Source organism: Carlito syrichta, unplaced genomic scaffold (genome assembly GCF_000164805.1).
Source record: "Carlito syrichta isolate Samal-C Ts95f unplaced genomic scaffold, Tarsius_syrichta-2.0.1 Scaffold304234, whole genome shotgun sequence".
In the NCBI taxonomy this organism is placed as follows: domain Eukaryota; kingdom Metazoa; phylum Chordata; class Mammalia; order Primates; family Tarsiidae; genus Carlito; species Carlito syrichta.
In genome coordinates, this window is record NW_007248330.1 from 251,990 (window position 1) to 272,613 (window position 20,624).

The 20,624-nt window shown below is 43.3% G+C and overlaps 1 protein-coding gene across 1 annotated transcript in view; it reads right to left on the reverse strand.

The window, feature by feature from the left end:
* CRTC3 (CREB regulated transcription coactivator 3) overlaps positions 1-20,624 on the reverse strand; it is a 99,436-nt gene that overhangs the window by 34,078 nt on the left and 44,734 nt on the right. Inside the window, exons 2-3 of the mRNA XM_008059518.2 lie at positions 9,443-9,562; positions 154-215 (exon numbers count right to left, since the gene is read on the reverse strand). The gene's annotated coding sequence lies outside the window, so the exon portion shown is untranslated. The remainder of the gene's footprint in view (positions 1-153; positions 216-9,442; positions 9,563-20,624) is intronic.

Here is a 20,624-nt window from a genome sequence, read left to right on the forward strand (position 1 = left end):
TCCCACTGAGAAACTAAAGTTTTATAAGTGAAAACAAGATTCTATGCTTCATATTAGAAATTTCTAAATCAATATTCAATGTGGATAAAATAAAGTGAAATCATCTGAAAACAACCCATGACCATTATAGTTTTTAAAATACGGCTTGCTTACCGTGGCCAACTCTCATCCAGGGGCTGTGAGGAATAATTGGCTCCAAAAGTGCTGCCATCAAAGTAGAATTTTTAATAAAGGAAAAATACAAATTAATGGAAAATTGAAGCAAAATGAAGAAGATGGACTCAGAAGTGTTAACCACAGAGTTGGTGATCTTTATCTCTACACCTGATAGCTCTTCCTTCATGCTTCCTCTAATCAATTTCCTCTAGGGCAGTCTATCCTCTATCTTCTAACCAGTATCTTCTTTGCATGATTCATGGGGGTGTTTCTTTCTTTCTTCCTTTTTTTTTGCCTGCCCAGCAACTTTTGTTTTCAAGAACCATCTCCACTCTCACTCCTGGCTTGGGAAGACTGTCATTCCCTCTCTGTCCTGTGTGATGGACCCAAGCCCAGTATGCCTGCCCCACTACCTGGAAACAGTGATTGGTTCAGGGATGAGCTCATGATAGAAGCAGAAAGGAGAGTGCTTTTTTTTTTGAGTTAGAGTCTCACTTTGTCACCCAGGCTGGCGTGCAGTGGCATGCTCATGGCCACCGCAGCCTCGACCTGCTAGGCTCAGGCAATCCTTCCACCTCAGCCTTCTAAGTGGCTGGAACTACAGGTGTACACCACCACGCCCAGCTAATTTTTTTTATTTATTGTAGAGACAAGATCTTGCCAAGTTGCTTGGACTGGTCTCAAACCCCTGGGCTCAGGCAGTCCTCTCACCCTGGCCTCCCAAAGTGTTGGGGATTACAGGCGTGATTCACCACACCTGGCAGAGAGGGTTTTTTTTTTTTTTTGGACTCAGGGTCTCACCCTGTCACCTTGGCTGGCACAATCATGGTTCATGGCAGCTATTGGGCTCCCGAGTAACTGGGACTGCAGGTGTGCCCCACCATGCCCACCTAATTTTTTGTAGAGATAGTCTTGCTATGTTGCCTAGGCTGATTTCGAACTCCTGGGCTCAAGCAATCCTCCTGCCCTGGCGTCCCAAAGTGCTGGGATTACAGGTGTGAGCCACTGTGCCCAGCCAAGAGTGCTTTTGAGGGGTAAAAAAAAGGAGGGAATCCATAGGTCATGTGAACCTGGTGTCTCCCCTGGAAGAAAGCCTACCTACGCATGAAGTTAACGCAGAGGTAGCACCACAGAGACCCAGTCTCAATGATACTCTGTGATTCCTTGGATCTAGCTGGCTTCCAGTGACATTGGCCAATACATTTCCTTTTTTCAAGTTAGGGTGGGTTCCTGGTACTAATAACCCAAAACAAGTTGAATTAGATTTCTGGAGAAACGTAACCTTCTGGTGCTGTTGGGGCTGTTTTATAAATCTTGTATCATTCAGTGGATTTAGTGTGCCCTAGGACACATTCCAGATGCGTGGAGAAACAAACGGGATGCTGCACTTACACAATGAGTTAAACGCACCCAGAGTAGTCTTCTGAAAATACTTTAAAATGTATTATTCTCCTGCTAAAAGATCTGCAATGATTTTCTTCAGCTTAAGAGGCAAGATTGAACTTCATTGGCTTGGTACTTTAGTGTCCCACAGTTGTGCTACTGCACCTTTCTGCTCTCTTCACTCCAGTTGTGTGGTCCCCCCAAACACATCTGCATTGCCTGCCCCCCTGCCTATGCTAACGCCCTTTCCCCTTTCTCTCCTCCTTTGGGGAGCACTGCCTCCTTGAAGACCTAGTTTACCTCCTTATCGCCCTCACCAAAATCAAGCCTATTTATTTTGTCTCCTGTTTGACTGACTGGATGAAATAAACATTTGGCAGTTACCAATAATACTTTTGATCCCAAATCTTTATTTCTTAAGGTAGAAATAATACAGAAGATACAAGATATTTATTAAGACAGAAATTTGAAAATAGATATCTAAGTAGCTACTATGTGCCAGGCCTGTGCTAAGCGAGTTCGCACTCTCATTTCATCTTAACAATCCTGAGAGGCAGATAATATTATCCTCACTTTACAGTTGAAGAAACTGAGGTTCAGCTCTAGAAGAGTTGCGAAATTCAAGATCAAAGAGCTGGCATAGTAGATCAGGAGTCAAACCACAGTTCACTAATGCTAAAGCACAGGAGCTATCCAGTACATTGCGCTGCCTCTCAGGAAACAGTGACCTAACACCAGAAAATAGCAAATACGTACCTGGACTTTTCTGGGAGGAAGGATGGGGACTATAAAAGGAGGTATCATCTGCTTGGGCTCAGGATGAAATGGGGGCCTTGATGGAGTAGGAACCTAGCACGTAGCCTTGACTGGGTACCTTAAGTGAATACAGAATTTGGAACCAGGGAAACATGGGCTCCCATAAGTGCTTAATGATTTAATGTGGAATGTCTTCTTTGCCAGGAGAAGCATTACAACTGTAAATTTCATCTTCTATGTATTTGTTTTCTTTGACCTGTCTCGTTACCTTATTTCTTAATCTGACCCTGAATCAATAAATAAAGAGAGACATTTCTTCAACAATAAGTATTAGGCCTAATGTCTGTGAACTACAGATTTCAACAGAGCACAGTCGAAGACAGAAGAGGAAAGGTGATAAAGAAGTAAGAAGGCCCTGGCAAAGATGAAGCCTGTCAGTATTTTTGCTGGCAAAGCTATTAGGGACAGGCATGAGCCATTGTACCTGGCCAAAACATCCTTATTTGTAAGCCTGAATTTACCATTTAATCCACAAACACGTCTGATGTGCCTGCTGGGTGCCGGCATACAGGCAGAAGAGGAGAGAACAGGCTACAGGGTTTTAACAAACCACACCAGCTCCTCCTCCATGACTTCCTGAGTTAGTTAAGCTTAGTGAGTTAAGCATTTGGCTCAAGGAATATTTCCACATTAAAAAGGAAGGGTGGGGGGCGGGGAAGGAGGGATAATGAAAAGGATAAACAAAGAAGAGTGGCTGCAATGGATGGAAACAGAAATCCAAGTTTAAAACCTATCCCCACACTCGCATGGACCTTTTCCTCTCACCCCTCTGTAGCCCCTGTGCCGACTCCTCCTCCCCTGCCTTCCATCTTAATGTTCCCTGGGGTCCTATGGCCTCAAAACCTCAGTCCATATTTGCAGCACTGCTCTCAGAGAGACAGGATGCTCTCTGAATCATTGGGCACCAGGTAGAGTGGGAGTAGTGGGGGGCTGAAGCCTCTGGGCACAGACCTTTGGGAAGCATTTTCTAGGAGACTCTAGGCCAGTACCCATCTCCCTGGTGGAGAGCACCCTGACCTCCATGCTCGCCTTGGTCAATCCCATCCTGCCTTGGCTCCTACTGTCACCCAAGGTCCAGGAACTCACAAATCCATGCCTCTAGCTCCCAACAGTTCTTGTGAACTCCAAGTGCATATTTCCAACTGCCTATTCAGGTTCTCAATCAAAAGTACCCGACATCTCAAATTCCATCTAAATCCAATGAATCCTTCCCTATCTGCTCTTCTTATAGTCCACCTTACTTAATGAAGGCACCATCCACCAGATGCGCAAGTGGCATCTTGGAGTCATCCCAGCTGTTCCCTCTCTTCCAAGTCCCTGAAGTTCTGTAGAAGAAAATTCTCTTCCCTGAGTTATTGCCTCAATCCATCAACAAGGGGACTCCTCTCAGCTTGGGGAGTGTTCGAGGGAACAATTCTTACTCACTCTTCCCCAAAGGAAGGGGAGTAGGTCTTCTTTCTGTTGATAAGAGAGGACATCTGTTGGCCCATTTACCAGTGGGTGGAGTTACTGAGCCACAGAAGCTCAAAACAAGTTCCACCCTGTCTCTTTTTTGGTGCTGGCTGACTCGCGGCTGGGTGAGCAGGGCTAGGGTTCTTCTCTTGGCTTCCTGTCCCCATGTGGTAAGTGCACCTGGGCAGGGCTCAGGAACTGCCTTGTGGAGGCAGCCTGGAGACCGGTCATTTTCCCTCCTGCCCTCTAGAACTCTGTGTTCTGCCAGGGACACAGTTTGTGGGGCAGGCCTGTGACTTCCATGCAGCTGGCAGTGTAAATGGACTCAGAGTCTGCTTAATGGAACCCACCCACCAAGACAAGTTCCAGGGTCAGATTTAATAGAGAAAACTGGCCACAACTCAGTTCCTTCCCGATTTCTCAGCCATGTTGTTACTGTCACTTTACTTCCTCTTGTCCCTTTACCTCCAACTATGTGCTACTAGACTACATCTTAAAATCCAATTTTGAGGGAGAGAGATGAGTGAGATCTTTTCAGTCCTTACATGCATGAGAATATCTTCCTATTTCCCTCAGCACATGAGTGGCAAACAGGTTGCATGTCAAATTTTGAAGTCAGAATATTTTCTCCTTAAAATTCTAAATACTAGTGTTTCCTTGTCCTTCAAGATGAGGTGGAGGATGGGTAAACGTTTTTTGTTATTGTTTATTTTTGAATTGGAATTTAACTCTGTTGCCCAGGCTACAGTGTAGTGGCACACTCAGGGTTACCGCAGCCTCGACCTGCTGGGCTCAGGTCCTTCCAGCTCAGCCTCCCAAATAACTGGAACTACAGGTATGTGCCACCATGCCCAGTTAATTTTTTGTAGAGATGAGGTCTCACTAAGTTGCCCAGGCTGGTCTCGAACCCCTGGGCTCAAGCAATCCTCTTGCCTCCATCTCCCAAAGTGCTGGGACTACAGGCATGAGCTACTGTGCCCAGCAAAAGTTGGGTTTTGTTATAAGTGGGAGCTAAACTAAGGACATGCAAAGACACAAAGAATGGTAAAATGGACACTGGAGTCTCAGAATGGGGGGAGGGTGGAGAGATAAAAAAAATCACCTGTTGGGTATAACGTGCACAGGTGGGGGTGATGGGTGCTCTTAAAACTCAAACCAGTCTATTTGTATTCCCCAAAGTTATTGAAATTTAAAAAAAAAAAGTTGGGTTTTGTGATCACACACATTTTAGAAACCCTGCGTTAAAGTTAAGTTTCCTAACTGTAGGGCTTCTCAGAGCCCTACTATATACTCTGTATACAGACTGAGGTTCCAAGAGGGAACGGAGAGCTCAATGTTTCTCAAATGCAATATGCCATGTATTTCAAGGAAACACTGTCATATAAGTCAATGTCCTAAAAGTTTCATCTCATTGTGATGAAAAGAATCAAAGCCATGCCCATCCTAGAGAAGAGAATCATTCCTAACTCTTGCAGGCTTTAATACACTTCTTCATGACTGTTTGTGCTAGTGAATTCTTGATTTTGTTGAGAAATTTTCTGAACGTTTGTTTTTCTCCCTTTCAAAAACTACATCTCCTTTATAGGAAGGTATTTTCTGATTCTTCAGCATACCCCTTCTTTCTCAATGTATTATCCACAGGTCTGAGGAAATATTTCATTTGCTGTCAATTTATGTTGACAGGTCAGAAAGTCACCAGCCTGGGCAATATAGCCTGACTCACGCTGGGTGAGCAGGGCCAGGGTTCTTGGCCCCATCTCTACAAAAAACAAAAAACTTAGCTGGAGTGGTGGCATGTGTCTGTAGTCCCTGCTACTTGGGGACAGAGGTGGGAGAATCACTTGAACCCAGAAGCTGGAGGTTACAGTGAGCTATAATCACACCACTGTACTCCAGCCTGGGCAACAGAGTAAGACCTTGTCTCTAAAATAAAATAAAAATAAAAAACCAAATAGTTCAAAAGTTTAAGATGGTATTTGGGACACAGCATGTCTGCTGCCCTCGAGGGGTGAGGAGAACTGCCAGAGACTGGGCTGCTGCAGAAAGGTAGAAGAGCTGTTCTGAGTGCTTTAGCCCAGGTCCCCAACCAGGAGTAAGCCCTGGCAGTGCCTCTCTTCTGCCTGCGTGGGCTGGGCCTGGGCCCAGTGGCAGCAGTACCCTGGTCTTTGCTTGTGGCGGCCATGCCAATGGCCATGCCAATGACAAAGCCTACTGCACCAGCCTTCTCTGCAGTACAACTGCCCACTGCTGAAGGAATCTCCTGCCCAGAGCTCTGCCTGTTGTGACTGCCCACTCTGGGAGAAAGCTAGAATCTTTGCTCAACAGTGTTTGTTTTATTTGAGATCACTGTATCACAGGACCGAGGCTTTGTTGAAGCTAGTCTGCCCATCCTAAAACAACCCCCAAGCCAAGAAACAGCTATAATTAGAATTCTGAACATATTTTTTCTTTCTGTTCTAAAAGAGATGTAAACCAGCTCTCATACTTTCAAATGATGAAACTTCATTAGAAAGGTAATAGACAAATATACGAGGTAACAATTTTAACTGAATTATTTCACAACCAACAGAATGCAGGCCACGAAAGTAAAGGTGCAATCACAGCCCCCCTCCTCCAAATTATCTTGAATAGATGAACACCTTGGATATAAACTCATTCCACTTTTATATTTTATTAGGAGCTCATGGTCCCTTGATTCCTCAAAAGAGACTGCTTCATCCACGGGGAGCCCTGGGCTAATAAACTTTCTTTGCATCAACAGATGTCCAGTCCCAGGATCCCGAGTAGGGGCTTAAGAGGAGGCCACAGATAGATGGCCCATGATCAGTGAGGCAGACTCGTACTGTCTGAGCAACTTTAATTTTTCTGTATATTAATTGGATTTGTTTTTCCTTCCCTTAGAAGTTGACTAGCTGTGCCAATGCTCTTATAAACTAGGTTATACCTTGGGATACATTACTTGACGAGAGACAGCATCCCCTGAGCTCACAATGTAGTCTCCCCTTCTGGGACTTTGCATTTATCTTCCCCCTGCCTGGAATGTTCCTTCCCAACAGTTTTACTCTCCTATATGTCACATGTTGCCATCTAAGTCATTTTCCTTAATTATTCTTTTGCCATTTTGCTGCCTGTAATCTCCCACAGGGCTGTAAACTCAGGAAAGCAAGGACCATGTTTTCTTTATTCCTCATTAAGTCCCTGGGACTTAGAACAGCACCTGGCACAGAGAAGGTGCTCTGTAAATATCCATTGAATGAACACATTATCCCCTTACTTCTTATCCTTCCAGCCTCAGATTTTCCCCCAGGATGCCCCCTCTGTTCCTCCAAGGCTGCTTCAGGCTGATGTGCTCACTACACTATAGACGCCACACCTGCAGTGGCCGCCAGTTCTCTCTGCTATGGGCATCATGAGGGCAGGGACCATGCTATACTCAGTTACAGCTACGGTGTCTAAAGTAGCACCTGGGCCAGGCATGGTGGCTCAGTCTATAATCCCAGCACTTTGGGAAGCTGAGGCAAGAGGACTGCATGAGCCCGGGGGTTCGAGATCAGCCTGGGCAAATTGGTGAGACCTTGTCTCTATAATAAATCACAAAAACTAGCCGGGTGTGGTGGTGTGCGTCTGCAGTTCCAGCTATTTGGAAGGCTGAGGAGGAAGGATCGCCTAAGCCTAGCAGGTCGAGGCTGTGGTGGCAGTGAGCGTGCCACTGCTCTCCAGCCTGGGCGACAAAGAGTGAGACTCCAACTCAAAAAAATAAAATAAAATAAAATAAAATAAAATAAAAAAATAAAGTGGCACTTGGCCACTAGTGGATACTTAACAAATCATTTTTAAGTAAATAAACCTTCTCCTCTTCTCTTTTCTTCAATTCCCTCCTCACTTATTCCTTTGGTTTATTAAGCTATGTGTACACGTCTATTTAGATGATACTTGCTTCAAAAAGTATCTGATAGCCATATATACATATATGCACATCAATATAGTATCATGTATAGTGCAATATATAGAAATGAGAGCATAGACAGGAGAAAGAGGAAATTGAGAAACTGAAAAAAATATATATGTTATTAAATCAAGCAAAGACATACTCAAAGTCTTACTTGAAAATTCCAAGCAGTTTGGACAGCGGTTGGATGTCCTGTCCACTTCAACATGTGCAAATTAGGCAGTGTTGCCTCAGCTCCCTTTCACTTCTTTCAGTCTGTCTCAAAGTCATCACCTATTCCAGAGAAAATTCTCAAGACCATTTATCATCTTTACTTTCCTTGACAATGGTCACACAATAGACAAAGCCAGAAGCCAGAGTACCTCTGTGGACCAAGTGTGGTATGCCCCTGGGAGTGGGAGAAGGGAAGAAATAAACATTCCCTGGGCTCACTATCTTCACCTCCCGATAGGTTAAAAACTGCAAGAAGCCTAAGGGCAAGAAAAGCTAGGGTTTCCCTTGGTGTCCCCCATAAGTCTTCCCAAGAGGTCTCTCTTGCACATGACACATGTTTCCCAACACTATGAGAGGACTCGTGTGGCATGGGAAGGGTTAGGAGCACAGGCTGGGCCGTCAGCTTGACCTGGACTGAACCTGGGGTCTTCCAACTATAGCAGAGGAATCCTGGGCAAGTTACTTTGACACTCATTCAGTTTTCTCTTCAGAAAATGGGGGGGGGGGGGGTTAAAAAATAAGCGACTCAGTGAATTTTGAGGTCTAAATGACATAGAAGTTGCCCAGCACAGAGCTTGGCATGGGTAGGTACTCGGTAAACAGGAGTGCCCTCCCCCCACTTCCTGGTTTCTAGGCTTGTGAGGCCAGCTCTACCATCACTGCCAGGAATTCAGCTCTCTGCAGTGAGACTCACCCCGCCTCTCTTCTTCCTCCACCCCTGCACCCCAGTGCTGAGAAGAGTGAAGTGAGAGTACAGCCTCTACTGGCACACTTCTGTGTCCTCTCCCATAAAATCCAGCTCAGTTCTGTATCTCCAAAGCCCTTGGCACAACGCTGGTCACACAGTACCCGCCCCCACCACCTCTAAGAAGTACTGATAATAAAACTGTCAGATGAAGCCGTCATTTCCTTTTCTCTATTTCTACTTCATAGCATAGATATTGGTATGAGTGTGGGTCACTGTACAAGACTGTCCTAAATCCGGGGTGTATATTTTAGTTGTATTGAGTTTGAAATGTCATTAATAAAAAAACATACAAAATTTCTCCTGTAAGTTCCAAAAGCAGGCCAGCAGATCAACAGAAATACAAATAAATCACCTATCTATATATTGCTAGATGAACTAAATCTCTTTAACCCGATTCAAAGTCAAGTTTAACTCTGACTTTGCCAATTTCTGAAGAAAATGCTGAGAACACTTTGCAGTGGGGCTGAATTACATATTGTTTATGTTCAGTTATTTCATTAAACTGAACTTTACCAATGCTTTCATAAAGTACACACCTACAGTGATGTTTCCAAATTTTGGCTGTAGAGATGTTTCTAGTTTCCAATTCCTTTATTTAGATTGCCTTCTTTCATCAGATAAAATGAGATTTTTGAGGCCAAAGGGGAATTACAGGGAAGGTAAATCCTGAAGCCCTTTCCAACATTTCTACACGAACACTCGCCTCACAAAGTGAAAAAGGATATTTGTCGTCCTGGCTTTTCCCCGGACCTTCGGTGAAGGGGGTGGAAGCGATTCCTGGAGGGCCTCTCTACCAGCCCGTGGTGGCGGGTTCCCCGAACGTTATCAGCTTGATGAAATGACGGCTGAGGAGAGAAGGGAAGAAGGGTTGGCTTCTGCCCATGAAACTGCCACTCACCCTCAAAAACAACTGATAACAACAACAGATGAAAGGACTGATTATATAATTTTACTATTATACATCAGTGTGTCTTGGGTCAAGGTAAACAAAATAATGTGGCACATGGAGCTGTTTCTATATAATAATAAAAATAGACTTTACTATGTTAAGAGGAAAGCCGAAAGAATGATATAATAAAAGTTGTCACAACTGGGGGGAGGAAAATTAGGGGACTATGAATTCATATTCTAAATCTGAGAAAATAGAAAGTACACTCGACATGAAAGAGAGGTCTATTTAAGAGAGTAAGAAATAGGTAAGCCATGAAATCCCTATTGTTTCTGCACAGTGTCTTTAAAAAAATTTGCTTGCATTCACAATGTTTAAAAATTCAAATCTGAGGTTTCTATGAAAAAATCAGAACACCTTAGCCACACTGGTCCCATGTTTCCACAGGGCAATGACAGGCTACAGGTGAGGGCGGCTGCTCCTGCAAGTGGGACACCTCCTCTTGGATTCTAATCCTTACTCCTGGACCACTTCACTGACTCATCCCATTAGATACTAGAGCTCGTAGCCTCTGGGTTAACAAGGAAGAAAGAGCAGAGGTGACAGGATTGCCTTAGCCCACCAGTTTGAGACCAGCCTGGGCAACTTGGCGAGACCTCATCTCTACATTAAATCAAAATATTAGCCATGCATGCCTGTAGTTCCAGTTACGTGGAAGGATAAAGCGGAAGGATCGCCTGAGCCCAGCAGGTCGAGGCTGCGGTGGTCATGAACATGCCACTGCACTCCAGCCTGGGTGACAGAGTGAGATGCTCACTCAAAAGAAAAAAAAAAAAGAGGAAGAAAGAAATGCTACCTAAATCCAAGTGGGAAATATGCAATTTATGATTTCCCAAATGGCATCCATGAAAGCACAGGCAGATTCAACATACATTCATGGTCAAGAAATCTAAAATTTTTTATTAGGAGATGCTTGTGGTATGTTCTTAACATTTTTGAGATTGGCACCATAAAGGGCAATTTTTTTTGCTGTCAAAAACCAAATCTGGCTGGGCTCGGTGACTCAGCCTGTAATCCCAGCACTTTGGAAGGCTGAGGTGAGTGGACTGCCTGAGCCCAAGGGTTCGAGACCAGCCCGGGCAATATGGCAAGACCTCGTCTCTACAATAACTAAAAAATTAGCCGGGTGTGGTAGCACATGCCTGTAGTTCTAGCTACTTGGAAGGCTGAGGCGGAAGAATCGCCAGAGTCCAGCAGGTCAACACTGGGGTGGCCATGAGGTGCCACTGCACTCCAGCCTGGGTGACAGAGTGAGACTCCAACTAAAAAAACAAACAAACCAAAACAACAAAAAGAAACACAAACAAATCCTAGGGGATCATTAAATCTCACATAATATGGCAGTGTGCACATATTATGTAATGGATGTATTTGTGAAGTACATGAAAACAGATTTTCTTCCCTTGCTGCATAATTGATAAATAAAAATTATATATATTTATACTGGACAATATAATGTTTTGATATATGTACACATAGTAAAATGATAAATCAAGTTAGTGAACATTTCTATCACCTTATATACTTACCATTTAAAACAGTTTATTTTATGTAAATTGAATCATATATAAAATATGTAGCTTACTGTGAGAAGACTCCTATCATAGAGTATGTTTTTATAGGGAGATTCCTTTAGCTAAGAATTCACTTTTCTTTGTTAAACATGGGTTATCTCATATTGGTTTGGGGGATTATTCCTATTTCTCTCATGTGGGCTGATAAAATGTCTGGGCTAATTCATTATGATATAGGTAAACTGGATTTGATCTCAGACAATAGAGCACACAATTCTACAAAATAATACATTGAAATACCTAAAGAATAAAGGGACAAAGTGCCATCAGGTGCTTCCTGGCATGACGCAAGGAGAGGGACACACCATTGCTTATGTAATAATAGCTAACTCTCACAAAGACATGTACCTGAACACAAGTGCAGAACCTGCAGGTAAACCCCAATTGAGGGACAGTCTACAAAACAACTGGCCTGTCCTCTCTCAGTATATCAGTCACAAAAGACCAAAAAAGGAGAAAAGCCCAAGGAAATATTTCAGATGAAAGGAGATGAGGGAAATATGGCATGCTATATAATACTGGCATAGTCAGTACATTTTGAGTAGGGTCTATATAATTAGATCATATTGTATCAATTTTAAATTTCCTTAATTTGATTATTATAGTGTGGCTATGGTTACGTAAAATAATTCCTTGTTCTTAGGGGGTACAGAGAATAAGTAAACATAATATATGTACACACACATATCAAGAGAAAAAGAAACTGGAGGAAAATGTTAACAATTAGTGAATTTAATTAAAGGGCATGCATAATTTTACTCTTCATTCTTGCAAGGTTTGACATGTTTTCAAATTAGAGTTTAAAAGTCTACAATCTGGCCCAGGCCCAGAGGCTCATGCCTATAATTCCAGCACTTTGAGAGGCCGAGACAAGAGGACTGCCTGAGCCCAGTAGTTCGAGACCAGCCTGGGCAACATGGCAAGACCGTATCTGTATAATAAATAAAAAAAATTAGGTCATTGTTTTGTTAAGCATTGACAAGGCCATGTGTTCTTTGAGCTATGACCACCATGCTTTCTTAGCTTTGCCCCCCCCCACCTTGAGGAGGTGAATCTTCTCTTTCTCATTTACTTTCTAAATAAACTATATTTTCCGATTAAAAAAAAAAAATAGCTGGGCGTGGTGGCATGCACCTATAGTCCCAGCCACTTGGAGGGCTGAGGCAGAAGGATTGCCTAAGCCCAGCAAGTCAAGGCTGCAGTGGACACAATTGTGTTACTGCACTCTAGCCTGGGCAACGGAGTGAGACTCCAACTCAAAAAAAAAAAAAACAAAACAAAACAAAAAGCAAAATAAAACAAAAACCTCTAAAATCTGATAATGAAGGTATAGATCTCTTACACTTTTCAGTTCTGAAATTTGAATAACTTTAAAATCAAATATATCTTTAGATTGACTCCCTGAGAACATCTAAAAAATATGATCACCACTTCTTGTTACTTTTTAAACTATTAAAGTTTACCTTCAAAAAATAACTATAATCTTACTGGTTGGGGCAAATAATATATCATCTTTAGCTTGTCCTTCCACATGAAATTCTACCTTTCATAATTCTATTCCATCTTGTAATACCTGGGATGTGAGCTGTTTAATGATTTTTTTTTTTTACTATGTTCATATGTTATATTTCAGGAATTATGACTTAAACAAAAACATATCTAGGTCAGGCATTGTGGCTCATGCTTGCAATCCCAGCAATTTGAAAGGCTGAGGTAGGAGGATCACTTGAGGTTGGGAGTTTGAGATCAGCTTGGGCAACATATTGAGACTGCTGTCTCCACAAAAAACAACAAAACAAAACATACACACACACACACACACACACAAAACAATGTATCTTAATAAAAATACAGAATTGGCTGGATATGGTGGTTCAAGCCTGTAATCCCAGCACTTTGCGAGGCCAAGGTGAGAGGATTGCCTGATCTCATATGGTCAGGACCAGCCTGAGTAACTTGGTGAGACCTCGTCTCTACAATAAACCAAAAAATAAGCCGGGCATGGTAGCACGTGCCTGGAGTTCCAGCTACTTGGAAGGTTGAGGCAGAAGGATCACTTGAGTCCAGCAGGTTGAGACTGCAGTGGCCGTGAATGTGCCACTGCACTACAGCCTGGACAACAGAGTGAGATTCCAACTCAAAAAAAGAGAGAGATACTATTAACACTAGAAAAATAAATAAATGGAAACACCATTGTTAATCAAGAGGATGTACACCCACAGCACATTTTATTATAAGAAAACTGATTATTCAAGACATAAGTAATTTTAAGAGAAAGATTACTTTATTCCAAGATAAAAGAAAAAAAATAATTCTCTGCTAATATAGCCATATATTTACTACAATGATATCAAATGTACTTAAAAAAATAAAAGTTTCATCTAGGAGCATTAGAGCACATTTATTGCAGACTGGGTTCCCGGGGACCTACAAGATCTTTAGACCTTAGAGTCTTTAGGAAGGGTTCCCCAAGCAGAAAGTTGTTGAAATGTCATCCAGACTTCTTGTTGAACTTCTATTTTCTACTTACAGCCTCCTCTTTTGCATTAATCCCTGCTGACCCAAACCCCATATTCATGCTTATATTCCAAGTGGGAAAATAATCTCTGCTTACATTTGACATTCTCTCCCTCACTATGGTCCAACCTTAACTCTCTGTAGTACCTGATTTTAATGCAAACTACATGTGGCTTGACCTGCCTGGCATACTCAATGAGTTAGAGCAGTTATTCTGTCAGGGGAGCTGGGAACTGAAGGAGGTTGAAAAAGAAGAAGTCTGGTAAGCACTATGGTGCCTGGTAGTTGGCCTAAGTCTCTGGGTCCCAAAAAATCTAGTGACAAACAGACACACAACTCTCCTGTCCCCACCAACCTCCAATCTCTTGCTTGTTAAGAGCTAAAATTCTGTTATTTAAAAATGTATTTATTGGGCCAGGCACAGTGGCTCATGCCTGTAATCCCAGCACATTGGGAGGCCAAGGTGGGAGGATTGCTCGAACTCAGGAGTTTGAGACCAGTCTGGGAAACTTGGCGCAACCTTGTCTCTATAAAAAATTAACCGTACATGGTGGTGCATGCTTAAGTCCCAGCTACTAGGGAGGCTAAAGCAGGAAAATTGCCTGAGCCCAGAAATTGAAGGCTGTGGTGAGCCATGATTGCACCACTACCCTCCAGCCTGAGCAACAGAGTGAGATCATGACTCAAATACATACATACATACATACATACATTTTAAAAACGTATTCATAGCTGGGCGTGGAAGCGCATGCCTATAATTCCGGCTACTTGGAAGGCTGAGGCGGAAGGATCGCCAGAGCCCAGCAGGTCGAGGCTGCAGTGGCCAGGAGCGGCCACTGCACTCCAGTCTGGGCGACAGAGTGAGACTCCAACTCAAAAATAAATAAATAATAAATAAAATAATAAAACAAAAACGTATTCATTAAGTCAACTTTAAAACATAGTAAGAAATAAAATTCTGCCACCCTGAAGGTACTTCATTTTTTCTGTACCTTTTCAAGTTTTATCCACATACAATTCTTACACTGTTGTACCCAGAGAGTGCATGCAGCATTTTTTTCTTTTTTGAGTTGGAGTCTTACTCCATTGCCCAGGCTGGAGTGCAGTGGCACACTCACAGCCACCCCAGCGTCGACCTGCTGGGCTCCGGCGAGCCTTCTGCCTCAGAAGGCTTCCAAGTAGCCGGAACTACAGGCACGTGTTACCATGCCCAGCTAATTTTTTGATATATTGTAGAGAAGAGGTCTTGCCAAGTTGCCTGGGCTAGTCTCAAAGTCACGGGCTCAGGCAATCCACTCGCATCAGCCTCCCAAAGTGCTGGGATTACAGGCTGAGCCACCAAGCCCGGCCCATGCAGCACTTTTAACATTCCATGTTGCCATTCAAAGAACTTACGATTTGGAGTCAGAGAAACAGTTCAAGTCCACTTACTAACAAGTTACTTCACCTTTCTTATCTGTAAAGTAGAATGATGATGATGATGATGATAACTTCCTAACAGGCTTGTTGAGAAAATGAAATGAGATTACATATGTGAGAGCTGGTTTGTCCCAGGGATACCAGGGCATTAAAAAGGAGGGTGGGTATCCAGGTGGTGGGACACTGGGAATCACCTTGTTAAAGACAGGGCCACCCTGTGGAGCCCTTTTGTGGTCAGCATTACTGCTGGGGCTTCCCCAGCATTCTGAGCCTCCTCAAATCTCTCCCATGGGGCCTAGATCTCAGGGACCATCCCCTGCCCTCATCCCCTCTGACAGTTCAACAGTCTGGGGTGAAAGGCAGGGATGAATAGCTGAAAAAAGTTGACTTGAGCCATATGACTTCCTTTGGCCAATGAGCAGATGTGATTGATATACATCTTGTCCAAACAGGAACTCTTTACTATTTTCCCTCTGCCATGAGAACACCATGTCCCAAAGAGGGGATACCCCTTCAGCCTCGGCTGCAGAAGGAAAAGCTGTGGAGGAGAGCCACAGAAGGTATTCTGGTACCACCGACATGTAGTATCAGTGAAAAATAAATGATTGTCAGAAGTCCCAGCATTTTGGGGTTGTTACCATAGCAAAGCTAGCTAATATGGTAGTGACAGCAGAGATGGCAATGAGATGGAGAGTCCTATTTTCCTTGAAGAGCAACAAAGGAGGTATAAAGTCAAAAGTCAGTTGGTGCCTATGGGTTTTAAGGAAAGCCTTGGACTCAGGCTGTGAAAAGCACTATCCTGTTTCAGAACACGGGACCCAGACGCCACAGAGGAAGGGAAGGCTTCTTTGCCTCCACATACAAAAGCTCCTCCACCCCCATGTCTGGGATTCAGCACTGGACCACTCATAGGTAGACCAGGAAGGGCGTGACCTGGCTACTACTGATGGCAGAAATCTTCCTGAAATGAAACAGGACATGTGGACCTTCCAAGAGAACAGAATTGTGGATTTCCCGGCGGAAGTCTCGAGCTAATGGCAGATAGTGCCACACTCTCAAAGCACTCCCTAAGGGACTGAGATCCCGTTCGGCATCTTTATGTGTAGATGCCCATATGTACGTCAGATCGCACAGATGCCCATATCAAATCCCGTCTGAAAGCTGCAGCCTGGGATGAATGGCTGAAAAGTTACAACTGGATTTCCTCACCTTTCCTACAGGGAAATTACTTCCTCTAATTGAAACACTACTGATCTATTGATGTGACCTATATTTGCATTTACTCTTTTAGTACATGTACCACATTGCTGGCATATCATTAAGTTAGTGGTTAAATAGAAACTCCATACTGGAAATGACAGTACATGATGCTTCAGTATTACAGCAGAACTGCAATGGAGTGTGATGCCACTATTATCCTATGCTATGAGGATGTGCCAACCTCAACATCTCAGCAGCAAACCAGAAAGCAAAGACTGGTAAACCATAAGTAGATTCCCACTAAGTCCATGTTTAGTCAGGAAAAGAGGTGAAGTCCGAGAGTTGGAGAGTTGTTTACTGTCAATGCAGGGAGAGTGACGTTATCAAAGGTATATGTGCTACAATATATTCCCTATGTGTAAACAAACAAGACATTCTTTTTCTTTCTGTAGCAAAATAGGAAAATAAAGCCTAGCTTATGGTTGTATTTTTGTACAAAGTTATTAAATGCAGGAGAAAGGTAATTTGCAAATACCTTCAAGTGAAATATGGGCTTCTAAATGCTAATAGGATGACCAAATACATTCTTGTATGTAAGAGTTCTACTAAGTTTTAAAAAATAGATTTAAAACATGTAGAAGACTAGTATTAAGAATATAAATGGCTCCTTTGAAAAGTCTCAATCCAGAATACCACAACTGCAGCATCTTTACAAAGGGGTACCCAGTCAATATTCTCAAGCAGGAGCAATAAGACAACTCTCAATAGCTTCATTTTTCGACATTATGATAACTAATGATCAAGAAAAAGTGATAAAACTGTAAGAATTTTCTGGAATACCACTGTCAATACTGGAAATGACAGTACATGATGCTTCAGTATTACAGCAGAACTGCAATGGAGTGTGATGCCACTATTATCCTATGCTATGAGGATGTGCCAACCTCAACATCTCAGCAGCAAACCAGAAAGCAAAGAAAGCCTCTAAACAATAAAACCAGATGAAAATCCTACAGGGGGAACACTTAGAAGGGAGCTCTTTGGGTTCTCCATTAACACCTCCCCCAAGCCAAGGAGTTGTGTTCCAACCTGCAGCAGGGGAAAATAAGGTGGGGACAGACAAAGGAAGGGGATGGGCCACTGGCTTATTAGAGTGAGCTGTGCAAGCAAAAGCGAGAAAGAAAAGACTACTGACGACAATAGAATTCTGTTCTTTCCTTCCACCTATAAGACCAAGATCCAGAGAGATGAAGTGCATTTTCTCAAGGCCACACAGCAGGTCTGTGGCAGCTGGACCCTGAGCCTCATTCAGTGTTCTTATCATCTCACCACTTTGCCTCCTTTGCTAAACAGCCTGTATAAGGCCAATTACTTTTGAGATTTTAAGTAGCTTTTTGCTGACATATACAGAAGGAAGTAAAAAAGATTTTATTAAGAAATGTTCCGAATAAATTTCATTATGTTTCTGTAAATCTACTGAAGATCTGAGATTCAATTAGAGGATAATAGCCCTGATTAGGTATCTGACTGTGCTGTAATGTAAACAGCACAACTACAACTTGACATTAGATCCAGTAGTTCCATTTGGGGTAGGTCTCAAAAGCTATTTATTGACCAAATCATGTTTCCTCCTAGAGAATTAAAATGCTACCTCCATTATTCTAAAGTCCTCTACATATTTGGGTCAGCATATGTTTCCCACCTTTCCGATAGAGCTTACGTAAGACAGAAGATAGGTTAGAAGTTTAGCCAGAAGGAAGGTTGTAGATAGGGTAGTTCTTGCTTGGCCCTGAGGTCAAACTCAAGCTCACTGAACAGCTACAGGACCTCAGCTTGCCCCTGATGCTGTTTAGTTCTTCCATAGTTTGCTTCTTTCGTTCTTGGTAAATGCATGAAAAACCAGCCCCTGTATATTTCTGTTGGTGTCCAGCCTGGGCAACACAACAAGACCCTATCTCTTAAATAAGACATTCTGTTAATGAAGAATAGAGACTTCACAAGTTTAAAGCAGGTTCCTTGTGCTTGCAGGGCCTTTTATTTACACGCAGACTATCTTTAATGGAAGATGTTACAGGCTCCCTTTTAAAAAGGGCAAGTCTAAATAACAAAGGAGCAACTGTGCCTCTTGGGAACCCAGCTGGAGATCATTCCAGCCATAGCCAGTACCTCCTATGGTTCTCATGACAAGGGGAGGGAGTGGGAAGATCTGCCCACAAGAAAGAGGATGCTATTAATTCACTGCCTGGGGTTAAGCAGCTCATTTTAATTCTACCTTACAAGCTGAGCAGAATAAAAAAGGATTTCATACTTGGTTAAAGATGTTATTATACCACCACCACCCCCCCCAAAGGGAAAACTCTCCAGGGTCAGACCTGCCAGCACCCTGACACCATCCCCAACTGCAGCCCCCGCACTCTTCTGTTGCCCTCCACGGTATCAGAACCCAGTAGCAGCTGGTGCTTATATATGCCAGCAGGCAGGGGTCTTCAGTTAACAAAACTCCTGTAAGGCTCCTAGCTGTTCTAGGAACAAGGGATGGCTCTTCCCTCAGCACTTCGCCAGTACTACACTCTTTCAGGCTAGTGGATTCCAGGCTTGCAGGGGTGATTAGACCCTCAGAGCCCCTCAACCACCTGGATGGGTAGTTTTTTGTTTTTTATTTTTGTGTGTGTGTGTTGGAGTCTCACTCTGTCGCCCAGGCTGGAGTGCAGTGCCACAGTCACGGCCACCCCAGCATCGACCTCCTGGGCTTCTGAGATCCTTCCACCTCAGCCTTCCAAGTAGCTGGAAATACAGGTGCGTGCTACCACACCTGGCTAATTTTTTGATATACTGTAGAGAAGAGGTCTTGCCAAGTTGCCTGGGCTGGTCTTGAACCTGTGGGTTCAGGCAATTCACTTGCCTCAGCCTCCCAAAGTGCTGGGATTACAGGCTGAGCCATGAAGTCCAGCCTATTTGTTTGTTTGAGTCAGATTCTCACTCTGTTGCCCAATCTGGAGTGCAGTGGCACGATCACTGTTCACCACAGCCTTGACCTCCTGGGCTCAGACAATTCCTTCTACTTCAGCCTCCTGAGCAGATTGGACTACAGGTGCATACCAGCTGCCTGGCTATTTTTTTGTTTTGTTTTCTAGCGACAACGTCTTGATATGTTTCCTAAGCTGGTCTCAAACTCCTGGGTTCAAGCAATCCTCTCACCTCGGTTTCCCAAAGTGCTGGAATTACAAGTATGAATCACGGTGCACAGTCATTTTTTTTTTTAAACAAGGAAGTCATGCCTTTTGGGGCCACTGATTTTGGGATCCAATCTTCTCCAAAGGACCAAACAAGTCCTGCTGTGAGGAATGAAAAGGGGTGATGAAGAGCAGGAAAGACCATCCAGAGGAAGTGCCAGCACCCAACCTTCTGATTTGGGCCCTGGCCTGTCACCATATCTGTTTCCCTTGTGTGGGCCCTTCCTAGTCCTTATTTTTAAATGAAAGGCAAAAGGGAAATAAAGTTAATAAGATAAACTAAGCCAAAAGATTCCTCCAGAAAATGACAAAAAGTTTTTAGGGTTTTTAAAATAAAGCAGTTAGGGCCAAAATCAGACCAATCAAAAGGATCACAGAGGTCCGGGTCAAAAAAAGAAATAACAGCAAGACCTAAAACATGCCCAGAGTGCAGGATTTAGGGTTCATGCTGGAGACCCTACTCAAGAAAAGGTGGAGGAAAAGGCCAATGTCTCAGGTGGGCTGCTTACCTGGAGGGGTTGGATGGCATCCCAGACCTTGACAGAGCAGCGGGGAGCAGTGAGGCCTCTGGTTTTGCCCCAGCAGTTCCCCTCCAGCACCTGCAGAGTCAGCCACAAAGTGGGCTCCAGCATATGTTTGGTGAGTTACAGAATGTTTCTAAATAATTGGGCTCCAAAGTGTAGTGCGTGCCCCCAGGGGGTGTAGGGGATGAATACAGGGTGTGGGGAAGACACTCAAAGTTGTTTCCACTTAGTTTTCTATTTTTGTGTACTTAATATAACAGTAGAGTGGTAAGTGTACATAATTTATAAACAAAGAACACAACCAAATTGGGGGTACAAAACTATTTGGACTACTAGGATGCATGATCAAAAAGTTTAAATGGCAAAATGTTGACAATTATTAAAGCTGGCGATGGCTATATGGAGCTTCATATTGTATTCTTTCCTTTCTTTACAGTCACGTATTTTCCTAATAAAATGAAGCATTTTTATTTCAGATCCTCAGGCAGGGC